Source organism: Symphalangus syndactylus, chromosome 22, assembly GCF_028878055.3.
Source record: "Symphalangus syndactylus isolate Jambi chromosome 22, NHGRI_mSymSyn1-v2.1_pri, whole genome shotgun sequence".
NCBI lineage: Eukaryota > Metazoa > Chordata > Mammalia > Primates > Hylobatidae > Symphalangus > Symphalangus syndactylus.
The window spans coordinates 24,078,108-24,085,513 of NC_072444.2; positions in this window are offsets into that span (position 1 = coordinate 24,078,108).

Consider the following 7,406-nt stretch of genomic DNA (forward strand, 5'->3'; position numbering starts at 1 on the left):
ATTACTCACTTCCACTCCCCTTTCCAGATATAGCTGCTCTACTCTTTGACCTAGCCTTGAATTTGCACGTGACCTTATATAAGTATATGGAAAATATATAGAATATATACTTGCATTTTTATGTGTATTTATTTTAATCCACATATATGCTATAGTGTATGGTGCTACAGAAGAGGGCCTCACAATTAATTATCCAGCCCCGGACACTTTGGAGAGTGAATGGACATGCTGTTATAACTATTATTAGTAGTATTTTTTGGAGATGGAGTCTTGTTCTGTGGCCAGGCTGGAGTGCAAAGGTGCTATCTTGGCTCAATGCAAACTCCACCTCTCGGGTTCAACTGCTTCTCCTGCCTCAGCCTCCCGAGTACCTGGGATTACAGGTGCCTACCACCACGCCCGGCTATTTTTTGTATTTTTAGTAGAAATGGAGTTTCTCCATGTTGGCCAGGCTGGTCTCGAACTCCTGACCTCAGGTGATCCACCTGCCTCGGCTTCCCAAAGTGCTGGGATTACAGGTGTGAGCCACCGCACATGGCCTCTCACGTGCCTTTTTAAATTGATGGGAAAATGACACCCAGGATAATTTATGGCCATTGTGGGAATTATTGGAAATCTTTAAGACTGTTTTTCTTACAAAACCACAATGGTAGGATTAAACAGTCTGAATGGAATGCTAGCATGTAGAGCTTTCTAAATGCTCTTTCTCTCCTTTTTGGGGGAGTTTGGGATCTGCCTACTGATTACAATTGGATTTTTTTTTAACTGCTTGGTTAAGATTTTTTTTTTTTTTTTTTGACAGAGTGTGACTCTGCTGCCCAGGCTGGATTACAGTACTGGTGTGAGCATGGCCACTGCAGCATCAATCTGCTGGGCTCAAGGAATTCTCCCACTTCAGCCACCCAAATAGCTGGGACTACAGATGCATGCCACCATGTGTGGGGAAAAGAGAGAGCAGACTGTTACTGTGTGTATGTAGAAAAGGAAGACATAAGAAACTCCATTTTGACCTGTACCCTGAAGAATTGCTTTGCCCTGAGATGCTGCTGATCTGTAACTTTGCCCCAAACTTGAGCTCACAAAAACATGCGTTGTATGGAATCAAGGTTTAAGGGATCTAGGGCAGTGCAGGGTGTGCCTTGTTAACAGTATATTTACAGGCAATATGCTTGGTAAAATCATCGCCATTCTCCATTCTCGGTAAACCAGGGGCACAATGCACTGTGGAAAGCCACAGGGACCTCTGCCCTGGAAAGCCGGATATTGTCCAAGGTTTCTCCCCATGTGATAGCCTGAGATATGGCCTCGTGGGATGGGAAAGACCTGACCATCCCCCAGCCCGACACCCGTGAAAGGTCTGTGCTGAGGAGGATTAGTAAAAGAGGAAGGCCTCTTGCAGTTGAGATAAGAGGAAGGCCTCTGTCTCCTGCCTGCCCCTAGGAATGAAATGTCTCGGTATAAAATCCGATTGTAGATTTGTTCTATTCTGAGTTAGGAGAAAAACCGCCCTGTGGTGGGAGGCGAGACATGTTGGCAGCAATGCTGCTCTGTTATTCTTTACTCCGCTGAGATGTTTGGGTGGAGAGAAGCATACATCTGGCCTACACGCACATCCAGGCAGAGTACCTTCCCTTGAACTTATTTGTGACACAGATTCCTTTGCTCACATGTTTTATGCTGAGCGTCGGTCCCCTGGGCCCACTGTTCTTTCTCCATACTTTGTCTCTGTGTCTTATTTCTTTTCTCAGTCTCTCGTCCCACCTGATGCGATACACCCACAGGTGTGGAGGGGCTGCTCCCCTTCAACCATGCCCATCTAATTTTTAAAAAAGAAGCAGGACATTGGTGGCTCACTGGTGTAATCCCAGCCCTTTGGGAGGCCAAGGCAGGTGGACCACTTGAGGTTAGGAGTTCGAGACCAGTCTGGCCAACATGGTGAACCGCCGTCTCTACCAAAAATATAAAAATTAGCTGTGCATGGTAGTGGGTGGCTATAATCCCAGCTACTCAGGAGGCTGAGGTATGAGATTCGCTTGAGCCTGGGAGGCGGATGTTGGAGTGAGTTGAGATTGTGCCACTGCATTCCAGCCTGGGTAACAGAGCGAGACTCCATCCTGCCCCTCAAACAAATGTTTTGTAGAGATAGGGTTTTGCCATGTCACTCAGGTTGGTCTCGAAACCCTGGGCTTAAATGATCCTCCCGCCTTGGCCTCTCAAAGTGTTGTAGTTACAGGCATGAGTCACTGCTCCCACCAAGAAATTTTTTTTCTTTAAATTCCTGGTTTAATAACGACTTGTTTATTTTGAGGAAAAAGGTTCCAAACATCAAGCTGTTCACAAAAATAACCCACAGTATCAACTTTAGAAAAAAAATTTTAAGACTATAACACTAATTATTTTTCTGAGGATGCATTTGACATGCCAACTCTCATTCACAAAAATATATTATTACATTTTTGTTGAACTGCCCCACACAGCACACTAATATGGGGTGTAACACACATACTTCTAACTCCAAGCTGCTTTCAGGAGCTACTTAACTCAGTGAGATGGCCTTTGCAGTTAGGGAAGCAACTACGGAACTTATGTATGAAAGAAAAGAACTGTATTCCCTGCATAACAAGAGATTATTTTGGAGACAGTTGATAAAAACCATACATCCTTTTTACTGTTAAGTCATAAAGAGGTATCAAAATTAAAAGCAAACATTACAGGGTAAGACTTAGGAAAACTACTAGGAGCAGGTGGATCTTTAACAAAAAGATCTTTAACTAAAAATTTAGGATACAAAGACAACATACAAAATGAGTGGCATTTGTGTATGCCAAAAGCAAACAATCTTAAAGGCTGTTAAAGAAATGAAGAAATTATTCCCATTTTCAATAGCTACAAAGAATATAAAATACCTTTCCTGGTATGTTCAACATCCTATCCTTTACCACAAGCTTGTTCATCCTAAGCTTTATCACAAGCTTGTTCTACCTGCAGCCCTTGGGCCACATGCAGCCCAGGAGCTCTTTGAGTGTGTAAATAGTTCCAGGGCAGAGTCCTACCTGATCCAGTGGCTACATTTGTAAGGCACTAGTCTAACTGCCCCACGGAAAGGTAGTTTAGCAAAGGGAGTGGCAATCTCAGGGTAAGAGGACGGTTAACCACATCAGTTAATAGATTCAGATTAATTAGGTGATGAGGATAATAGGAGAAAATGGTTGATGACAACTCAGTCACCACACAATTCTTTTTACTTTCCTCCCTCATTATTTCTTCAGTATTTTATTTTTCTTCTTCGTCTTTAGTACTTGGTATTTTCCAGGAGCTCTTTTGGAATCAGTCAGTCTTTTAGAATCCTCCAAAAGTCAATTCTTAAAAATGCGTTTGTGTGTTTCTGAGGTGTCCAGGATTTCTCCTTTTCCAATGAGTCCTGTTATTCTCTTGGTGGACATTTTTTTTCTTTTGTAGTTTGTGGCTGTTACAGAAACAAAAGCTTTATATGTCTGACCTTTGCCTTTCTACCAAAATGGTTGGACAGTACCAGAGATAATTGAAGTTCGTAGTGACCAAAAAGAGGAAGGTTTAATCCGGACAAATTGCTCATTTACAGGACAATGATTGTGGATGGACTAAAGCGTGGTCTGTCCATACGGTAGAACGCTGCACAGTAATAAAAAGGAAGAAACTACCTATGCACACAACAATGTAGATAATTCTCAAAATTACCGATCAGAACAAAAGAAACCAGACACAAAGACAGCATCCTGTATGCTTCCATTTATATGCCATTCCAGAAAATAGTCTAAAAAGACCAATTGGGCTGGGCACGGTGGCTCATGCCTATAATCCCAGCACTTTTGGAGGCCAAGGCAGGAAGATGACTTGAGGTCAGGAGTTCGAGACCAGCTGGACAAGACAGTAAAACCCCATCTCTACCAAAAATACAAAATTAGCCGGGTGTGGTGGTACACCCCTGTAACCACAGCTACTTGGGAGGCTGAGGCAGGAGAATCATCTGAACACAAGATAATCACTTGAACTCAGGAAGCAGAGTTTACAGTGAGCTGAGATCATGCACTGCACTCCAGCCTAAGTGACAGAGCTAGACTACATCTCATAAATAAATAAAAAATAAATAAATAAATAAATAAAATAAAGGCCGCACGCAGTGACTCACACCTGTAGTCCCAGCACTTTGGAAGGCCAAAGTGGGTGGATCACAAGGTCAGCAGTTTGAGACCAGCCTGGCCAACATGGTGAAACCTCATCTCTACTAAAAATACAAAACTAGACTGGCATGGTGGGAGGCACTTGTAGTCCCAGCTACCCGGGAGGCTAAGGCAGGAGAATCGCTTGATCCTGGGAGCTAGAGGTTGCTGTGAGCCAAGATCACACCACTGCACTCAAGCTTGGGTGGCAGAGCAACACTCCGTCTCAAAAAAGAAAAAAAAAGACCAGTTGTTTCCACAAACTAGAGATAGGGTGATAAACCACAAAGGACACAGGAAACCATCTAGGAGTCATGAAAATGTGTTGTGTCTCTCATGAGTGAAAACGTGTTAAAACTCATCAAACGGGCAGGGCATGTTGGCTCATGCCTATAATCTCAGCAATTTGGGAGGCAGAGGCAGGCACATCACCTGAGGTCAGGAGTTGGAGACCAGCCTGGCCAATATGGCGAAACCCGGTCTTTTTTTGTTTGTTTGTTTGTTTGTTTGTCTTTTTTTGAGATGAAGTCTCCCTCTGTTGCCCAGGCCGGAGTGCAGTGGCATGATCTTGGCTCACCACAACCTCTGCTCCCTAGGTTCAAGTGATTCTTCTGCCTCAGGCTCCCAAGTAGCTGGGAATACAGGCACCCACCACCACACCCAGCTAGTGTTTGTATTTTTAGTAGAAACAGGGTTTCACTATGTTGGTCAGGTTGGTCTACAACTTCTGACCTCGTGATCCACCCATCTCAGCCTCCCAAAGTGCTGGGATCACAGGCATGAGCCACCGCGCCCAGCCAACAAGATAATTTTTAAGAAGATGATGGGAAGTAGGGAAGTGAAGTGGGCACTGAAGAGGGGAATGCTCAGCAAACCTGCACATTTCAGAAAATCAGCTTTGTGCCCCACAGTTTGGTGAACGTGAATGATCCCATCTCTAATTCCCTGTTGTAAAACGTTGTTTTGAGCTCCAGGTAAATTAGTTAGCTGACCTCATGATGAATGCTGAATGCATTGCAAGCTTGGTTTATTTTTGTTTCTCCCCCTCCCTTCTTCACTGATTAAATTTATAAAGTTTCTAGATGTGGTTTCAATTTCTTCCAGGGAAGCCTTAACCTAAGCCCTGAGACCACTCAGGCCCTCGGTGGCAGCTCTCCTCCACCAGAACGAGCATATAATCTGCTACCTTAGGTGATATAAAATCCCCAAGACCATTCGATACATTGAGATTTTTATTCTGATTTTGTAGGGACGACTCCCCTGTTTTCATAAAGCTTTCTTAAGTATAAAGCATTTTTATCTTTTGATGTGGCCAAAGATCTCCTAACAACGATACTTTCAGATTTTATTTTTCTGTCTAATGTTGGGAACAGATCAAATCCTTCCCTGCCTCACACTCAAGACTATGAAGTTCACATATTAGTAAAATTCCATCAGTGTCTGTGGAGTTCATGAATCAATGAATCTTTTTATTTTTTGACAAAATCTCCCTCTGTCACCCAGACTGGAGTGCAGTGGCATAATTTTGGCTCACTGCAACCATTGCCTCCTGGGTTCAAGCAATTCTCCTGCCTCAGCCGCCTCCCGAGTAGCTGGGTTTCAGGCACCTGCCATCATGCCCGGCTATTTTTTGTATTTTTGTAGAGATGGGGTTTCACCTTTTAGACCTGGCTGGTCTTGAACTCCTGACATCAGGTGATCTACCCACCTTGTCCTTCCAAAGTGCTGGGATTACAGATGTGAGCCACCTCACCCGGCCTTGAATGAATGTATTCTTCACTTCTACCCTATGCCTAACGCTGTCAAGTTTTTTGCTTCATGAACTGAATAGAGATACGTGATATGAATGGATATCTGAGTCAATCCATTAATCTGGGGAGAGCCAAAAACCCAATCAGGATTAACTGGGTGGAGCTTCAGAAATGCAATCAGATATCACTTTTGGATTGGAAGCTAGCAGCAGATATGTGGAAGGGCGTGGGTGGGAGTTGTGATTAGAAAGGTCAATAAAAGCTTCTAAAGACCCACAGGAGAGACCCAAAGTCTTCAAGCCTGGAGTTCCTGCTTGTTTCTTCCTGAGGTCTGAGCACCTTCTAAACTACATCCAGATCTGGTAAGTCACTAATTTCTGGAAAAACATTCCCATCTGACCTACAGTCAGCTGGTCTGGGATGTTGACAGTGCAGCCTACGATGGCACAGAGCTATATCCTGTCCTTTTTCTTTTTTCATATGAACAATTTAAAGCTTTGAATTTTTTCCTTTAAATGCAGTTCTGTCTGTATTTCAAAAAAGTTGATTGTGCTTTGGTTGATGTCATTTCAAAATTCTTGAAGGGAGCAGTGAGTCATGCCTTTAACCAAAACACTTTGGGAGGACAAAGTGGGAGGATCATTTCAGCCCAGGGGTTTGAGACCAACCTGGGCGACATGACAAAAACCCTCCTCTACACAACGTTTTTATTTTTTTTTTTGAGGACAGGGATGGAGTCTCGCTGTGTTGCCCAGACTGGAGTGCAGTGGCACGATCTCAACTCACTGCAACCTTTACCTCCCGGGTTCAAGCAATTCTCATGCCTCAGTCTCTGTCCTGAGAAGATGGTATCACAGCCATCTGAAACCATGCCTGGCTAATTTTTGTATTTTTAGTAGAGGGGGAGTTTCACCATGCTGTCCAGGTTGGTCTCGAACACCTGACCTCAAGCGATCCACCTGCCTTGGCCTCCCAAAGTGCTGGGATTACAGCTGTGAGCCACTGGTACTCCGCCTCTACCCTTTTTTTTTTTTTTTTTTTAATTAGCAGAGCATGGTGGCATAGATCTGTAGACCCAGCTATTTGGGTGGCTGGTGTGGGAGAATTACTGGAGCCCAGAAGATTGAGGCTGCAGTGAGCCATGCTCGCACCACTGCTGTACTACAGCCTGGGCAAAAGAGAGAGACACTGTCCAAAAAACAAAAACAAAATCTTAACCAAAAAGGATCTTTGACCTTAATTTTAAACCAATCACATCCTCTTCCACCCAAATGGAGACATGGGTGTGGAGGTGCATGCCTGTAATCCCAGCTACATGGAAGGCTGAAGCATGAGAATTGCTTGAATCTCCGAGGCAGAGGTAACAGTGAGCCAAGATGGCGCCACTGCACTCCAGCCTGGGCGACGAAGTGAGACTCAGCTCCCTCAACACCAAAACAAATTATGCCACCCAGGT